Source organism: Bombus affinis, chromosome 2 (genome assembly GCF_024516045.1).
Source record: "Bombus affinis isolate iyBomAffi1 chromosome 2, iyBomAffi1.2, whole genome shotgun sequence".
Taxonomy (NCBI): domain Eukaryota; kingdom Metazoa; phylum Arthropoda; class Insecta; order Hymenoptera; family Apidae; genus Bombus; species Bombus affinis.
The window spans coordinates 3,558,507-3,578,072 of NC_066345.1; the positions used below are offsets into that span (position 1 = coordinate 3,558,507).

General features: G+C 32.2%; 1 protein-coding gene across 1 annotated transcript in view; it reads right to left on the bottom strand.

Annotated features, from left to right (window-relative positions):
- The window catches only part of LOC126929009 (vesicular acetylcholine transporter-like), a 200,571-nt gene that overhangs the window by 85,241 nt on the left and 95,764 nt on the right, over positions 1–19,566 (bottom strand). The window contains exon 4 of the mRNA XM_050744971.1: positions 16,587–16,778. The gene's annotated coding sequence lies outside the window, so the exon portion shown is untranslated. The remainder of the gene's footprint in view (positions 1–16,586; positions 16,779–19,566) is intronic.

Sequence of the window (19,566 nt, forward strand, 5' to 3'; positions counted from 1 at the left end):
TTCAGGTTGCGACGATGCGCGTGGGTGAGTCTCATTCAGCTCGCGTCTTCGTTTTCCCCTGGACGTCGATTAATGGAGCAACGCATCGGCCGCGTTCCTTCTAAAGCTATTGCACAACGTTGTAGTATGATGAAATTTCGCGATAGGCAGCATAAGATTCCTGTTCTAATACTCATGAAACGTTTGAAACGAGGATACCTTCTGCAAAGGTGAAATCCTAACATTTCTATGCCATTAATTTAACACAATGCTTTTTGATTAGCGACAAATTGATAAAAATGTTTACAATTCGTACAATAATCTGAATATAATGTATCCGAAATGGAACGATCTTTGGAATATTTAGTAGATTAAATAAAATAGTTGTTATATTATAATATATTTTAATGTTTCAAACAAATCTGAAAATATGTATGGAAATTACAAGGTATCTGTACAGGGTGTTTATCGTAACGGTCGTCACGATTTTCCAGGCACTTGCGATAGTCGGGGAAAAAGATGGTTCGAATAAAAGTTTATTAGCCTTCGGTCATTCACAAACTGCAATATTAAGGATTTAAAAAAAGTTTTACTTCGATGAAAATTCAAGGTTACTTCTATTTTTTAAATGGAACAGTACATTTTTTTATACACTATTCGATGCATTTTTTAATCGTCTACAACAGGTAAAGGTATTAGGATATTCGGATCGAAATATGATTAGTTTGAAAGATATTTTAACTTCAATGTTGTAAAATTTATCGTACAAAAGACAAGGAGAACATAAAAGCAATAAAGTACTACGCTATCTTTCCCTGTCTTTCATACAATAAGTTTTACACTACATCGGAGCTAAAATATCTTTTAAATTAATCATTTTTCGACCAAGTATCTTCATACATTTTTATAAAGAAGTAAAAAACAATGGTTTATAAAAAAATGTATTGTTCCATTAAAAAAGTAGAGCTGATCTTAATTTCCTATCGAAGTAAAACTTTTTCTAAATTCTTAACATTGCAATTTGTAGTCGACCGACAGCTTAACTTAATTAACTTTTGTTCGAAAGTGCCTGAAAAATCGCGGCAACTGATGATTTTTAGACCACCTTGTATATGTATAAGCAGTGAATTTTTATTTTATTCATTACATATATTGATAAGTCAGAATATTTAGCGAGACTATTTTTATCACTAATTACACGTTTAAAACCATTGTCTACACCTTACGTTAATTTTCTGTATGTTTGTAATAGATAGACTGCGGATAGTTTTAAGATAGTTATTATAGTTACAGTTAAATATATTATAGTATATATCACAGTTAAAAAAGTAGAACGTTGGTAGAAAATTGTGTTACCTTCTAAGTTTTATAAAAAGTACTGTACCTTGGATATTTTATATATTTTTTCACATTATGCACATTTTATGTAATTTTTCACTTTCAAATTTCCTATAAATGCATAAAAATTCGCAATCTAGTAATTTGCAGCTTTTATCCCACATGTATATTCTCGGATTGTATGCAAACTATGAGAAGACAATCACGTTAGTCGTATCTGCATGTATAACACAATGCGGATTTTAAAAAGATTCGTATAATACGTATATACATACAAAATTTCTACCATAGTAGAACTGCACTATAATTAATCTTTATTTAATCCCTAACATTTAATTCGTCTCTTCTATTTGTCTGGTGTTTGACATTTTGTATTTAATTAAGTAATTTTCTCGTTATCTGTCAACACGTTTAGACGTTAACCGTTTATTTCTTCATTGCCTCGCGTTTTCTCGCAACAGTACGTGTCAAAAATCAAAATACGAATACACGACGCTTGGTCGGCAGGCGATCGAATCTGACTTGTTGGTAAATTACACAGTAGCGTACACCGATCTATCCCAAAGACTTTGCGAAACCTTCGCAATCAGTATAAGCTACTATTAATTACAACGTGCCTTTGCCTCTTTTTTCCTAATCCATCAAACCCCATATTAATGCATACATGCACGTTACGTGCTTCTATCTCACGCTAGACGGTCTCAGGCAACGTGATTCTCTTTTCTCTCATCATCGTAAGTATCGTTTCGAGGTTCATCACGGATTCGTTAAATGCCAAAATTACAAAAATACACGTGTATGTAGCTACATGTTAATTGCGATGCATATCGTGTGGCATTAAGTGAAAGTTATAGGCTGTGTAGATTGTTGTTAACGAAAATTATTATTTTACATAAGAAATATGAATTTGTGTTCAGAAAAGTATGAATTAGGAAAGTTGCGCAATCTATTCATGTTTTATTAAAGAAATTATTTACATGTGTGTCTGGGCTGTTGAATAACAAAATCATTACGTAAATTGAGGATTTCTTGTAGACAACACAGTAAATGAAAAATTATAAATTGTTTCTTTATCGTGTAGTGTCCCACATGCCAATGTGTCGTAGTATAGCATTTATGAGGAATTTCCATTTGTAAATAATTACTAATATTGTTTGAGGATGATGTTCATGAGGTACGTCCAACATTATCTTTGTATAAGACATTGTAAGTTAAGTTATAGACATGCTCCATCACATGGATATTAAATATCATAAATTTTATAACTACTCTCACTCACACATTATAAAACATTTTTATAATAAAAATAAAAAGAACATCTTGAAGAAATATATTTTTTGTTTTTGTTCCAGTCATCTAATGACAAATAGGATTGGTACATATATTGCCTGCAAATTTAAATGAATGGTACATTCAATTTTTGGTACAACTAAGAGACACATATAGACTTTTCTACAAAAACTATTCTTTGTCTGATGAATATATTAGTGCAAAAAATAGAAAATTTCCTGTTGCATTAGAGTATTTTATACGCCTTAAGATTCTATAATAATGAAAACAAATGAAATTTCGAAAGTAATTTCAAGTCAGAGAAGCTTTTTCTCTTTCTGTTAAAAAATATGATATTTGACATTTACAGTGTTGTTTATAAAAAGTCTTCAATTGTACACGTTGCGTAACATTGTCACACTATACACCGTATTCTTTAAGATTGTTACTCAATGGACGCCTTTCATCTCACACCACTGTGTTTTTCTCCGAAACTAATTTCTATAGTAGAAATAACCATAAAACGTGGCAATTAAGTTTTGCAAGTTCGTTCAGTTCCCCTCATAGTGACAAATAACTTTCGAAAGGAACATTTTGTCTTTTGTTACGAAGCGTGTCGTCAATCATCAATCATAGTTTATAGAAAAGTCTTTTTTGCAATACGCTCATGTATTTATGACTCATCCATACGTGATCACAAAAGTTTGAGACACGTTTTCACTGCACAGCATTCACTTCTATAGTTTACTGTTCGTTGAATATTGTGCCCTGAATGATAAACCTATTAAATGATATAAAGTGGCATAAAATGTATATAAATATAGTGTAATAATAATATAATAACTATAGTAACAATACTATAGTAAAAATAGAGTAATAATAAGAATAGTAATAATAGCGTAGTAAGATATAGCAATAATAAGTATAGTAACATCGGCATAGTAAAATATAGTCATAATAAGTGTAGCAACAATGGTATAGTAAAATATAGTAATAAGTATAGTAATAATAACATAAAATAGTGAGCAATACGAAGAATGTTTTACGAATGAGAAGCAAGTGAAATCAAAATACAAAATTTACTCCACATCCTAGTTTTATATAATCCTTCTACATACTGAAATTTAAAAAGACTTGTTAGTCTATGAATTAATCGTAATTAATAATAATATGTCAGGATAAATTCCAGTAGAATATATATTATACATTCACTAATTTTTTAATTAATTAACTATATATATATTATGCATTATTGTAATTTACAAAGCTGCGAATTGTATCAATTTAAAGCTGATTTTTAGAATTTAGATAATGATGATTTTTATGTAAGTCGATATAACATAATGTGATAATAGATAATCATATAAAGGAGTTCTGCTCGAAATATTAGATTGTATCGATAATGATATTGCGCGAGTAAGATTATACTTTAAATGAGATGAGAAAAGATTACGAAATTTTATCTTCAGTACTATAGGATATGATGGAATAACTTCTCGTACGGTACTTGTACATCATAACAGTATCATAACAATTTTGAAAGTTTTAAGCCCCGTAGATCCATATAGGAAAGCGTGGAAGTTTTAAGCCCGATAGACCTACGTATATCTATATATCGTAGTTCGAAAATTTACTTTCCTATAAAAATGATTTTCACCCGCTCGGGAAATTTACTCAGTATCTTGAGAAAATTCGTGCGAAGGATATACATAAGTTATCTTATGCATATAGTTATAGCAATGCACATTTTTTCGTAACGATAAAAATTATAAATTCCAATCTTCTTTACTGACTTTTCGATTTAATTTGTACAATTACCTATGTCTGAGTATCATCTTATTGATTTTTTAAGTATATTAATGACATTAAAGGAGATTTTGACATATGACAATGGCATTGTATAAAACCTTCCTTTAACTATATTTCGATAGGTACTTCAAGTATTTTATAAACCACAACAGTATATTTACTATAACACGAATAATTTTTCTCGTTCATTGTAAATGCTACGATTAAGTTAAATATTTTCAGTACAGAATATACATACAAAATGAAGACAAACATTAGAAGATAATGCGAAATCCTTGATTTTATTTGTAAGACACGCTGCAACATTCGAAGGTAATTGCATCAATTTTCCACGTATTGAACTTTGCCTTATCGTAACGTTAATTTAACTCTTCGCCGGGAATATGAAGTTTTGCTAACGTGAGCAGCATTGTGTGTCTTATGGTCTGGCCTGATTTCTTGTAGTTTTGCGCTTTAGAATGATTCGAACAAATTCTGAAGTACTTATTATAATCTCCAATTTCCTATACAAGTAATACTTTAACCAAATGTTTAAACCTTTTCGCGATAAAAATAAAGATTTGACGGAAAGTTATGAGAAAATGGGAATTTATTTAAAACTACACAATTTTGTACTTGACAAATATTAAAAAGAGCTATTGTAGAATCTTATCCGTAAGATTATGATCTTTCGGAAAAATATAAAGAAATTTAACAGCCCTTAGAAAAGTATAATTATTTCGGGGCCTAAATTTGTGGGATTTTTTAATGGATTACTCGTTATTGGAAAATGACCTGAAAGTCGCGGCGAAAACGAAATGCTCCGTATCTCATACTTACTAACTTATGAGAGACATAGGAGCCATAAAACACTGAGGCTGTTGCCAAGAGATTAATACATATATACCAAAACAAAAAAATTATGCATATAAAAAATTCACTTACTTAGCAGAAGAGAAATAAAATAGTCAAACTCGAAGATGGTATCCCGCTGGAGGTAACCATCTACATGTTATTTAGCAATTAAGTTAGAAAAATTTATCAAATGTCCACCCGGACAAATTGTGAAGTACAAATTAAATAATAAAAAAAAAAAAAAAGAAAAAAGCTTAGCAAAAGACCGACGTTGGCGTCAATATAGGTCGCTGAAGGACAGTGCTCATTTTACTCTCGTGGTATTTGGAACTGGATTGAACCAAGTAAACGATATTTGAACAGTCAAAGCCTTGTAGATATATATATATATAAGTCCTTTTATGTAAGTTTTATATAAGTATATGTAGTATAGTATATATATAAGTATTTTAGCTGCGTGAACTATGGGGTCTGACACCTTCGTTTTGGAGAAATTAAACAATGAGAATTTCGTTTGGTTCTCAACAATTGCTTGCTTTTATATTATTTTTTATGAGATTATTATGAGAAATGAATGCATGTGTGCATAGTATGTAACAGCAAAAATTATTGAACATATTGAAAGTAAATTATCTGTGTACATAGATAAATTTGTTTAGCACGAGTGCACGCCAATATTGTTTTCTCTTATTTTGTATTACTAAGTTAGGTTTAGTATTACTAAGAAGGTTAGTTTTCAAGAATTCAATCTAAAACACAGACGTGGTTTCCTTAAATATAAATTCAACAAAGCAATAATTATTACAACAAAGGATTATTTTCTACTTACATTTCTAATTACATTTTCTAATTTATTACCTATAATCAATAATAAGAAATGTAAGTGTTGGAATATTTTTGCGAACCACGACAAATAAACGTCCGTCTCTATAAATCATCTCATTTATAGTATATTCTACGTTCCTATGAAATAACCTCTCTACAACTTATTCAAACTATTTAATACAAATTATAATTATATATTTATTTATATAATATTATAATTATAATTATATATTAATAAGCGGGAGATGAAAGTCTCGCAATCAGTGTAATACTAAGGCGAAAGGCGCCGCTATGCACCTGTTAAGGCGTCAGCAATTAGTTTTGTAGGATTTATGATACTGACGCGATTTCCCTATTTTCCTTTTTTGGAGTTTAGGTTTCTATACGTATAACTGCTATATACCACGTAATTTCGTTTATAGCCAGGAAAACTTTAATTTGTATAAAATTAACGAAATGGTCGGAGTTTCGCCTGGCACTTCAGTAACAATTGGCGTATCTTAAACTCTCGGAGTATCGAACCTACGCACTCGAGCGGTGTGCATCGTCACTTCTACGCGACTTTGCCTGATTCAGATGACCTGTACTTCGCACCTACGTCCTCAGATTGGCGTTCTCCTGGGCGGTAGCAATGTTTGAGAAGTTAACTAATTATTCGTTACGCAACGCTCAGCCACCTGTCTCGTAAGGAACTTGGCGTATCCTACCCTCGTGGAAGGGAATGAAAGATGGGAGTTGGAAACTCCAGACACTTACAGTGCCATGAATAATTATAAACTCGATTCTATTTTTTGGTTCTTCGTAATATTAAAACAAAAATTGACGAGATCGTTCATATAATTTCATATTGTAATGTAAGACAAAATTGAAGGTACGATAAAGAAAAATTGTCTTCTTTCTGAAGAAACTGAAATGTTTTCTTAAAATGGTATTTTTGGTTGTGGAGAAATATAAACTCCATGTTAATTTTGTTATCTCTTCATTCAATATTCAGTGGATCTTTCTTTATTATTTTTTATTACTTCTATAAATCTGTAGCGGCACATGAGTTAGAGAACAATTCAAATCATGTTGTTATTTTGCCTCGGAGTATCAAGATCGTTAGGATACACGTAATGTAAGAATAAATAAGCTCTGAGCAAAACAATGTCGCCACTACGTGCAACCGTCGAACAAAGACGAATTTGAATTTTCCGACTCTCCCCCGACCAGTATATGGTAAATAAGCGGACGCGATCACAAGGAAATGAGTTATAGTCAGTTGTCGATCAGTTATCAACCAGTTATCAACGAATTATCAGCGATCTAATTAACGAGTCATTAGCGATCCTATTTTAGGACTTATACACTGTCTTAGCGAATCGTTTAGTACGAGTGTTTTTGCGAACATTATCTGTATACTAATTTATCATTTTAAAACGACATAAGCTGCATCCCTACTTTTTTGTCCTTCGACCACGTGCATATCCATGTAAGCTAAACTCTTTTTAAATGAGTTCCAAGAGCAAGGTTAAAAAACTTACGCTTTCCGAAATAACGAACGAAACATCGATATGTTTTTTTTTCTTTTTTTTTTTATTTTAATTTGTGCTTTACAATTTATCCAGCTGGGCATTTGGTAAATTTGTTTAACGTTATTGCCAAATAACATGTGGGTGGCTATTCCCAGCAAAATACCATCTTCATGTTTGTCTATTTTATTTCTTTAGTGAGGTCAGTGGGGTGTTTTCTTTTAGTCTTCTTTTTATGTAGGTTTTGCTCGTTTCAGCAGCCAGCTGGTTTGGATGGGTTGGCATTCTTTCCTTGTGTTTCTTTGCTATCTACAAATTTCTTCTTTGACCATTTGTATTTCTAGGTCTTTGCGTATATCCTCGTTTCTGACATACCATGGCTCGTTGACCATTGTTCTGAGTATTTTTCATTGTATTTAGTTTATTTATGTGACTCGTTGCTGCTGTCCCCCATAGTGGTATTTCGTACGTTCAAATTGCTTTTATTATCTATTATATTCTACATTCTTATTCTATATTCTATATTCTATTCTATTATATTATATAATATTCTATTATAATATTCTATTCTATTATATTATATAATATTCTATATTCTATTATATTCTATTATCTTATATATCAGATTATATTCTAATCTGTACTCACGCATCATCATACAGTCCACTTTGAAAGTCGAGAACCGTTAAGTATTCGCGACGTAACAACACCTTCATCTTCCACCTTTTTCAACCCCTTTGTATTTCACGCTTGCCGCTTTATTTTCGGCGCAATATTCGCATTGTTCCGGCATAGTTTGAAGCGCAGAAGGTCCTCGGTTCCCTTTTTCGTTCCAGCGAACCGTCACGAGTCACGGGATGAGCTGGTGTTCGAGCCCTCGTAAATCCATTTATTTATTTATTTATGTGCCACGGGAACCGGATGGCCATGGGGACGCGCAGAGGCTTATGCCGGGGCATGCATCGAACCGGGATTCCCGTGGGACCGCGGCCACGAGATGGGGAGATCGCAAAAGTCACGGAGAACGCGCAGGATATTTCGTGTAGGTTGATGCCTATGCCAGGAGAAGTAAATTCTCCGGAGGCAACGTGGGTTGAAACGAAAATGCTGTTGTGCCACTTATACGGAGAAAGAATCTACCTACCGACTACCCTCTTGACTCTTCATCGCCGCCCTTTCTCTATCGTCATCGACTATTCGGCATTCCCTATCCTGATTTCTTCTGTTTTCTTATGCTCTTACGCAAATATTTAATGACACGTTTCTGGTTTTGGAAGGTACGTTGTCTTAATAAAATTAACTAAATTAATTAATTTTGATGTTCTCTTATGCTCTCACGCGAATATTTAATGACACGTTTCTGGTTTTGGAAGGTATGTCGTTTTAATAAAATTAATTAATTGAATTAATTTTGATGTTTTATAATGCAAATATCGTAATTCTATCGGACTAAATTTTTAGAACGCGGTAAAAACACAAGTAAACTGTATGTCCGTTTTAAGTGTATACAGGCGATTACTTCTGTAAGTTTGAGAAATAGAAATAAATGTTTCAGTAAAAAGTTATATGGTATCAAAGCGGACATAATCTGGTGAAATTGGTATTTCCATAGGTGGCCAAGTAGAGGTCATATGAAAGTGAATCATAGGCGAATTTAAATACAATAATCGATTCGGCATTACCACAAAAATAAATTAATCTATATATGTCGAAAAATTATTAGTTCCGAAGATATTTTAACTTTCATTTGTTAAATTTGCGTATGGAAAGCGAAGATAACGTAAATTAAATTTGACAAATTGAAGTTAAAACATCTTTTACACTAACGATTTTTCGTCATAAATAGGTTAACGCATCGTTGACCGGTCACGGGTTATCTCGTGATGCGCTTTTTTCGCATCAGCGTCGTTTAACTTTGAAGTGGTCGAAAAAATTAATCATTTTTTCTGATAAATTGCACCTTGTTCAATACATATAAAATGTACTGTACCTATCTGCCAGAAAATAAAACAATATACAAAAAATTTCTACTGGAAGTAGCTAGAGAATGGATAACTGTGGATTCCAAAGATGCAGCATTGCACCTGACACTTCTCGAATTTCTAAAACTTCCCCTTATAATGATGCACCTTTCAGGGTTTTCGGACAACTAAAAGACCACGTCTGAGAAAAAATAGTCACTTACAGAAAAACAAATCTGACTAGAACGTATAGAGTATGATATTCAGAAGGAAAACACAGCGAAACTAGATATATTTGCAAAAGCTGTTGTATACTACTACACGTAGGTGATTGTTACACTGTTTATCATACGAAAAAGAAATACTAAAAGTTGAATAACAAACAAAATTTATTAAAATTTATTTACATTTTTTTACTTCCACATTCAATTACGAAATAATAGCCGGTAATAAATTCTCAGTAAAATTGTCGGTCAACAATGTGTTAATACCTTTTTGTAGGAAATGTCGGGACCGATCGATTATTGTATTTCAAGCTATATGATTCCATTTTAAAAAAATGTACGTCATTTTCATATGATCTTCACTTAGCCATCTACAAAAAATTGAATTACATCAGATTATGTCCCCTTTGATACTATACATCTTTCGTCTGAAACATTTTTTCGTATGTTTGTTACATGGAGATGTAATCGCGTGTATAAATTTTAAATGGACACAGTACATAATAATAGCTATATTGCGATGGCTTGCATAATATACGTATACAGTGTCAGAATTTGAAATTAATTACCATTAATATTTTGACGCCGAAGTCACGTGTTTCGCTCAGGTCGCCTGACAAAATAATGGCAAAATAATAATAAATTGATGATGTAAGACAACATTCTAGCAACATAAAGCAGCATTTACGATTATTTTCTAAGGTGTGTTTATAATAATATTCGTAGAAGATATGGATACAAACACAGTGCAAACACGTTAGATGCAAAATTTGTTCTAATAAAAATGTTTAATTGTTCAATGGAGGACTTTTTGTTTCAAAGTATCTTCTATTTATCGGTTATATTTAAAATGTCCTAACTTTCAATTTTCATACAATTTTTACAATTGTAAGAAGTTCAAACGCTCCGGTCACCAATGACCACGGTGGCGTCACATGAGAAACCATGGTCGATCATATATGACCCACCTGGCAGTTAAAGTGTTAACTAAGAAACCAAGAAAACCTTCTATGCCTTTAATTGTACAATAAACAAGGAAAGTCTGTAATTACAATTCCAAACTTCAAATTTATTCGCTGCGTCGCTTAAATTTGTCAACTAAAAAATACTTTCTATGAAGTTAGATATTTCGGGTGCTAAAAAATTTTTTTATGCTAACTGTTCGAACAAGAAGTCCAACAGACAGAATACTCGATATTTGTTCCTAACGAGGAATTATTATCGAGAACGCGAAATCGACGTTTCCAAAGAACAAGTAGGTCGACTATCATAATTCCCGATTATATATATAGATATCTTCAGTCGATATCACTTAAACTCAGGGGATTTGACCTTTCAACCGTTTCAGAATGAATAATTAATAAAAAGTTTTAAATGATCTTTGAAAGGAATAACTTTTAAACCCGAAGAGAATCTGTAAGATACGTCAAAATAAGATGATATTAACTAGAGCGCGCGAATTATTATTATACTTACAAAGATTTTCAAATGGTCGTTACATTTTTTTTTTAAATATAACAACTTCTGTCAAATTTGACATTTCAAAATAAATAGATACCATGTGTTCAATATTATGCATTTTTTTAACTTCGACTAACCTATATATAATATCTATATCTATATACAGGGTGGTTCAAAGATCAATTGCCACGATTTTTCAGGTTAGATCTATAATAGATCTATAATAGATAACAAAAAGAATATTTCGAACAAAAGTTAATCAACTTTCGATCGACTACAAATTTGCAATGTTAAGAACTTAAAAAAGATCGTACTACAACGAGAAATTAGTCAGCTCCACTTTTTTAATGGAACAACACATTTTTTTTTACACCATCCGATTCATTTTTAATTCTCCGTAAAAAAACATTAACGTACCTAGTTCAAAAAGTGATTAGTTTAAAAAATATTTTAGCTTTAATGTTGTAAAATTAATCGTGTAAAAGACAAGGAAAGATAGCGTAACACTTTTTTGTCTTTGTTTTCCTTGTTTTTTATACGACAAGTTTTACAACATTGAAGTTAAAACATCTTTTAAGCTAATCATGTTTGGATCCAAGTACCTTGATACCTTCTTGCAGAGAATTAAAAAATGCATTGTTCCTCTTAAAAAATAGAGGCGATGTTGACTTTTCAGCGAACTAAAGCTTTTTTTAAAATTTATGATATTGCAATTTGTAGTCGATTAAAAGCTGATTAACTTTTGTCCGAAACATTTTGTTGTCCGAGTATTGGACGTTTATGAAAAATCGCGGCAACTGATTTTTAGATCATCTGGTGCATATAGAGTGTCCTGAAAATAGTAATACGACAGTCCCGGTGGCGATTCGTGAAAAGATAAGCCGGAAAAAAAGAATAACATTTTTTCATTTAAAGCTTTATTTTTGAAAACAAGAGTTCAAATATTCGACACGAAACAATGTATTAATTGGGAGTTTCGAGCTATGAAACTCCTGCTTCTGCTTGTTTTCTGTTTGTGTTGTGTTATTAAGCATGGGCATTCCCGCGATATGCTTCCTGTTACTTTCTTTTGTTCAATCTATATAGTTTATTGTTGTTGTTTAATCTGTATAGTTTCATAAATAAGCCAAGCGTAGTACTTTTTAAGAATCCTTTGATTAACGTAACAAGCGTCCGAAATGTTGACCACGTTGCTGCATATAAAGCTGTACACCCTTTGAGCTAAATTATTATAACTTTTCATACTGAGTTACGCGTATTTTTTAAATATTTGAGAGCCAAAGCGATATTTACATTCAATTCTTCAACGATATTATTATTCTTGGAGTACACTTTGGATTTAGTAATAAAAACACAAGCAGAGACACACATTTCATACCTCGAAACTTGCAACTAATACACGTCATCTTTTTCGAAAGTGAAGTCTTAAGCGGAAAAATATTATTCCTTTCTTTTTCGATTTATTTTTCCACATATAATCACCACCCGACTGATTGTACCACGATTTTAAAGATAGCTCGTATATATATTAGGTTGTCCGAAAAGTGTCTTTCTTTTACAGACACGTCTTTTATAACGATTCACCTTTATGCAAACATAAAATCTAATCTGTCGAACATTGTGATCTTTATTTTGATAGAAGAAAATGGATCATACGTAATTCGATACAATAATATAAAACGGAAAATGTTGTGCATCCATTATTTCCGTATAAAAGGGAAGAAACTTTTCAGACGATCTAATACATAAATATTGATAACAAATTATCTACTAAAGGCAGTTTGAAATAGCAATTTCTAACGTTTATTTCATTTTAACATTACTATGTTCGTGACATTAATGTTCTCCGTATGGTTCTGTTCCATGACACGATGTTTAGCTGAATAACAAATGACAATCGTTATAGTAAGGCAAACGCAACGGTTAATTTATCACCGATGTTCATCGGAATCTCTCACAAAGAACTGTCTGCAAATGCTATTTTGCTCGTTCAATTCATTTTGCATTAAGGATAATCAGGTTGATGTGCTGAAAACGTAGTGATGTTTCAGGCATTTTAGAATTCGCAATATGAATAACGTGAGAAAATCTTGCAACATAGATTTACGGATCATTTGTTTTGAAATGAACGAGAATTACTCTAATTCGGTGGCTACGTAATACGTAAGTACGTACATTTGTCGCGTTTCTTTGTAGTTTGATAAATTAGATAGGAAAAATATAATTATCCTGAAATCTTCTTTCATTATTATAAATAATTTATTAATGAAATTTTAATTTAAAAAATAAATGATCTAATCTAATAAAAATTCAAATGTCCAATAATTTAAAAAGAAACTAACAATTTTCTATTGTATTCAAACGTATACCTAGCATTTAGTAATTTTCGTTTGTTACTTTGCAAAATATAGCACAATTATTAACATACTTAAAACTAACCATAAATTGAATCGACAATTTTAAGTATCCATATATATACAGTTTTATATTGAAAGTATTGTTTGTAAGTCCCTTTGCATTTATCTAAATTCCATCATTCAGTTAATATTTCTTTTAGAATAAATTCAAATCCGCTTGAGTCGATATATTTTCATTCGCATGAACGTGACAGAACTATTTGAATGTAACTGAAAACATTTATAGTTATCGAAATAACCGATATAACGGATATATGGAAAAGTGGGGTATCCTTGTGAGACGGTGTGGATTGAAACATATCTTTTATACTCTGAATATTCAACGAGATAGTCATGCAAGCTTTGCGTCGCGTCGTTTGAAGATTTTTGGGAATGGCAGATTGATATTGACTTTTTGCATCTATAAGAAGCAACTCTCACTAAATGTCACGTAAACGCCATGTGCAACGATCGATGATAAAAAAGAAATATATTTATCTCGCAAAAATAGTTTAAATGTGTTTATGGTAAAATTTCTAAAATTGTGGTATTAAGTTATCCTTTAAAAATTTCAAAATAGGTACTTTTTTCACGTAGATAAGATTTATTATCGTTGCATGATAAAGATGGTTTAATTTTTTCGGTGTTTGCAATATTAAAATTTATTATCGTGGGGAGAAATTGCTGCTTGGTAAAATTTTAGCTCCAATACGAATACAGTTGTTAAAATATTATATGACAAATTTTTGGAGTTACTCCCATCCGTTCTGTTTTAAATGATTTTCGTCTAAAAGAGCTTGTTTTGTATTCGAACAATATTTTTCAATATTTTATCAGGATAAAGATATATGTATGCAATATATCTAGTTTGAAGGTTTATGTATGCATTTCAATCGCTATATCGCCAATTATTTTAATAAAATATAATTACCACTTATCTTACTACAAAATATCTACCTCTTAACATTATATTCTTCGCGAACTTTTCGTTTAAAAGCGTTGTATACATGTATAATGTATCAAAGTTTTAAAAATATTGTTAATTTATTTCTATAGCGACTTTAAACATCTTTTATTCTTACATAAATATTATACAGAATGTCTCTAAAATCATGGTACAAGCAGTTAGATAGTGATTCTACATGTAAAAATAAGTTAAGGAAAAGAATGACACTTTTTTCTTTGAAGCTATGTTTTCAAGAAAAATGAATTTGAAGATCCGTTAGGTACCCGTGTGCTAATTCTAAGTTTCGAGGTATTCCATTTTATTAGACGAGCAGAGCTATGCATGCAGTAACGTGATATATCTAACACTTGTTACGTTAATAGAATGATTTTTAAAAAGTAATACTCTTATCCTTATTCATAAAATCATTCTAATTGTGGACTCTGTGAAACTCAGATGACAGTAATGATAGGAAGTAAATCGTGACATTGTCCATGTACATAAATATCAACACGAGGGGAAAGAAAAGTCGGATATCTCGAAACTTACAATTGGTACACGGTCACCCGACCGATCTTCAATCTCATTTTTCTCGAAAAAGGAGTCTTAAACAAAAAAATGTTATTCTTCTTTTTCGACTTATTTTTGCACGTAGAATCACTACTCGGCCGCTTGTACTATGCTTTCTAAGACACCACGTATATTAATCCTACCGAACATGTAGGTCTCCTATTCATCATTCTACAAAATTTTCAATGTATTTGGTTCATGATCATTCATGATCAATACCTATAGATTTCAATTCTCCTATTTATTAACGGAGTATGCATAAGCTTTCATTTACCGTATATATTCGGCTATAAATGTACAAGATGGTGTAATATTTAAAATTAGACAAAATGAATCAGGCAAACATTATTTACGTTACGGTCTCTATGATTTTGCTACTATATTGTTGTTTTACTGTAGAACACAGTCTTTCTAAAAGAAACCTTTTGCAAAGTGAACAAATTTCGGCGTGAGGAAAAAAATATTAGAAATTTTCAATCTCAAACCCGGTCAAAAAGAATGATGCGACATCATTTAAATTTCTCAATGGAGACACTATCATTCACCAATAACAAAAGCAAGTGATGTTTATGAATCTTTTTTAGACTAATTGCTTATGTGGGTTTAAGCTTCTTTAGGAATGTAGGCAGATAGTCTTGAAGTACAAACGTATTTTTTTTTATTTCAATTCTTCCTATTATTTGTTGTATACTGTACGAGTCTTGTGATGATCTTTGGTAATGTAACATATTATTGACATACAGTATAGCATCTGCCACAGTCATCAGAATGTTGAGGAATTTTCTTAAAATTAGATATTTTACGCCGGGATCGAACCTGTTTTTGAAAGAGACACAACGAAGACTATATTTGGAGGAAAATGTGAATATGTGAATAATAAAATGAAAATAAGAGGAATAATGAAGAACCTGAAGACTATATTTACATCCCAAGGAGGTTTAATCCTAATAGTAACTAATAGTTAGTCTAGAAAAAATTCATGAGAATTACATTTTTTTATTGTTGTTACACGAGAATCCTGAACCTTAAGGCCGATACAAATGAACATCGCAACATCGTCTTCTAATTCTTTATCGGTGTAGTAAAACAACAAAGAGTTGAGAACAGACGAGTTAGAAAATACTTATTTCAACATCTTTTGCGTTTCTAAGGTCAAATGCAAAAATTACCCAGATATTTTCAACTTTGTATAGTACAGGCAATACATTTTAATAACTGTATCGCGTGCAACATAACAATGCAAGGAACAATTGTTTTGAGCTGTGTAACATGTACCTGGAATATGTTCTCGTTCGCTTCTGCTTTAAATATTTTATGTTGGTCTTCGAAGTTATCTTTGCTTCGTATGTTAACTTTAAAATTCAACTGCATTCGATGTAGGTCGCAACAAAGAACGAATAGTTGCAATAATAATACGAATTCTGTGCCATCGTAAGATACGAAAAGTGACAAAATTCGCTTACCCAGTTGGACACCTTTTGCCGACGTTCCACAAGACGTTGTTGTAGTTTCGGTCCAGGTCCAGAAAGGAAAGCTTTCACCAGGCTCCTGGTCTTCGGCAGATGATTCGGAGCGATTACCTCGACCTGGGTCAAATATTTCTGCAAGGTTGACTCCAAATCCGGGACCGGAAGATTCGGTAGAGTGGCTTCCTTCTGTAATGTGAGAACAGGGAAATTGGTGATTATCGTGATAAAAATCGCCGATAAAAGTCAATTATTATGTTAATTCTTGGGAAAGGGGAAACAGAGCGGAAGGAACGATCGATTTATTCGCTCAAAATGGCTCACGGTTGATTTACAACGTTGTTTAAAGGTTAATCGCAGAGGTCCTGACATTTACCACTGTAGCAGAATGCTTGCAACGATCGTTGTTGAAAATGTTTAAACAGAACAAACATGAAGAGCTTCGTGCTCGATAAGTTAAAGGGCACACTTATCAGCCGGTCGAGATCATTTTATACTATTTATCGCTAGAAATATCAGAATATCACGCGCATGAATCGCTGTAGAAATGAAATCTTTACGTTTTACGAATATTTACAGAAATACGGCGCTGCGAATATTTATGCAGAGTGGTGCAAAAATCAGTCCCCACGACCTTTCGGGAGTTTCTGATAGTCAGACAAAAAAATGTTTCGAGCGAAAGTTTATCAATTTTCAATCGATCACAAATTGCAATATTACGAATTTCAGAAGAAGTTTTGCTTCGATGAAAAATCATGGTCTCAGTCAGAGTCATCTCTGATAAATCACTGATCATGCCTAGATATTTTAAGTGAAATCGTTTTGTTTTAAGTCGTTTTGCATGGCGAGTTATTGCCTTTCGAAATAGAACACAGAAACGCAATTTTTCAACAAGACAATGTTCCTATTCATACAGCTGCCACTACAAAAAAGTGATTTCTAGTTTTCGAAATAGAAATATTATCCATCTGATCGAGAACCTGTAAAGAATTTTAGCAAGAAAAGCTTATGATCAGGAGAAGCCACCTATAGAACATATCGTGGAACTTGAAAAAAGAATAGTGAGCGAATTTTCGAAACGAGACTTTAAATAAGTTAGTGGATAGTGTACCTAACAGATAGAAGTGATGAAAAATAAAGGGAAACCTGATAAATATTGAATGCAAAGGTAACAAAATTAACGTTGAGTTTATATTTTTTCACAACCAAAAACATAATTTTAAGAGAAAATTCATTTTTTTCAAGTCTTTTAGAGGAAAAAGCTTTTGTTTGTTATATCTCTAGTTTTATGTTATGTTATAATACGAAATATATAATATGAAATTATAATTATTATAATATACAAGATTTTGTCAATTTTTGTTTGAATATTATAAAAAATCTATAGATGGGGTTGATTTTATAATTACTCGCGGTACTGTACAATGTTTCTGCTCACCTGACTTTAAGGGCTGCCTATATTTTTCCATTAAAATTGCGTCTTAAAATCGCTGTGATGTTCAAACGTCCTGTTCTATATTCCCTCTATATTACATCTGTTTTTCAGTCAAGAGACAAATTGCAAGCTACCTGCATACGTTTACTGGTAGCTCATCACGGTCTTTAAAAGTTGCATATTTTAGAAACCTAATTGATCATTACAAAATACAACAATCTATAAAAGATAAAAAATAAGAGATACTATCTAAAGGATATGCTTGAACTTTGTATTTCAATCCAATTGATTAATATTTGCAGCGCAAGAACGACCCGATTAATGCTTGTTGCAAATGTCATTCAACAGTATAATATTACATAATTTTACATAAATATAATGTTACATATAATAAGTATCAAATTCAATTAAAATATTAGGCTATCCGAAAAGATTCTTTCATTCCATAAGATGATAATAGATAGACAACAATTTCTGTTTTATATTATTTTATTGAATTACGTATGATTCATTTCGTTCTATTTCTATTATCATGTTCGTGCATAATTCAATAAACTAATATAAAACAAAAAACATTGTGTAAAAAAACATAATATTTCATATGATCGTCTAATAAATAAAATACACTGATCGTCAGAAAGAATGTGAACGAGAACTGAATTGAATTCAAAATTCGACGGATGATCAGCAAACGTTAGTGGAAGCAAAGTGGATCGATCGGTCGGGTTTCAACAAGTTCAGGGGTGCATCGTGCACAGAGAAGAGCCTTCCAACATGCGATTCGTTGGCCTTTACGATGTCACGGCGATTGTAAAATAAAGAATCAATCGAGAAACGAAGCGTGTCTATGGGAGTAAGGGCCCTTAAGGCCGGCACGGTTCGTTGATCAGAATCCCCTTTTGCCTCGGCCTAACAAGACCGAGTCTGCGAACCGAACGCAACTCGACCCTTCCTTCTTCGTTGCGAAATGTTTCCGGCAAGTGGAGCCATGGAGGAACAGGGACAGTTACAGCCTCTCCTCTCTTTTTCGCCACGCTTGTTCGAGTATTTAGTTTCATTAACCAGCGTGCTTCGACCTATGCTCGAGGACAGCCAACAACGTTGTGGAATCAACACGCGTCGCTTGACTCATGACCAACAACGAGGAAGCGGGATGCTAGTGATTTATGTGACAACCGGTGTGTCGAGTGACACGCTTTCTACGCGTGTTTCGCGTTGATGTATGGCTGATCGTTGAACACGTAATAACGCGTACGATCCGCGGAAGAGTTTGTTTTAGTTTCGGCTAATTTAGCTTGGTCTTGTTCCGGTTTAAAGGAAGGTTTTAAGCTCTTTGTCGAGTCATCTCTAGGGTTGAAATTATTATAATTACGAAGCTGAAAGTTAAACAGAGTAACTCCGTTTCAATTTATTATACATATGTTCTGGAATATACTGACACATTCTATTCATTAAGTACGATCATTAATTGCTTCGAAGCATAACTACGATTACGTAAATACAATAAATGTAACTAATTTGTAATGTCGAAGTAGTTTGGAG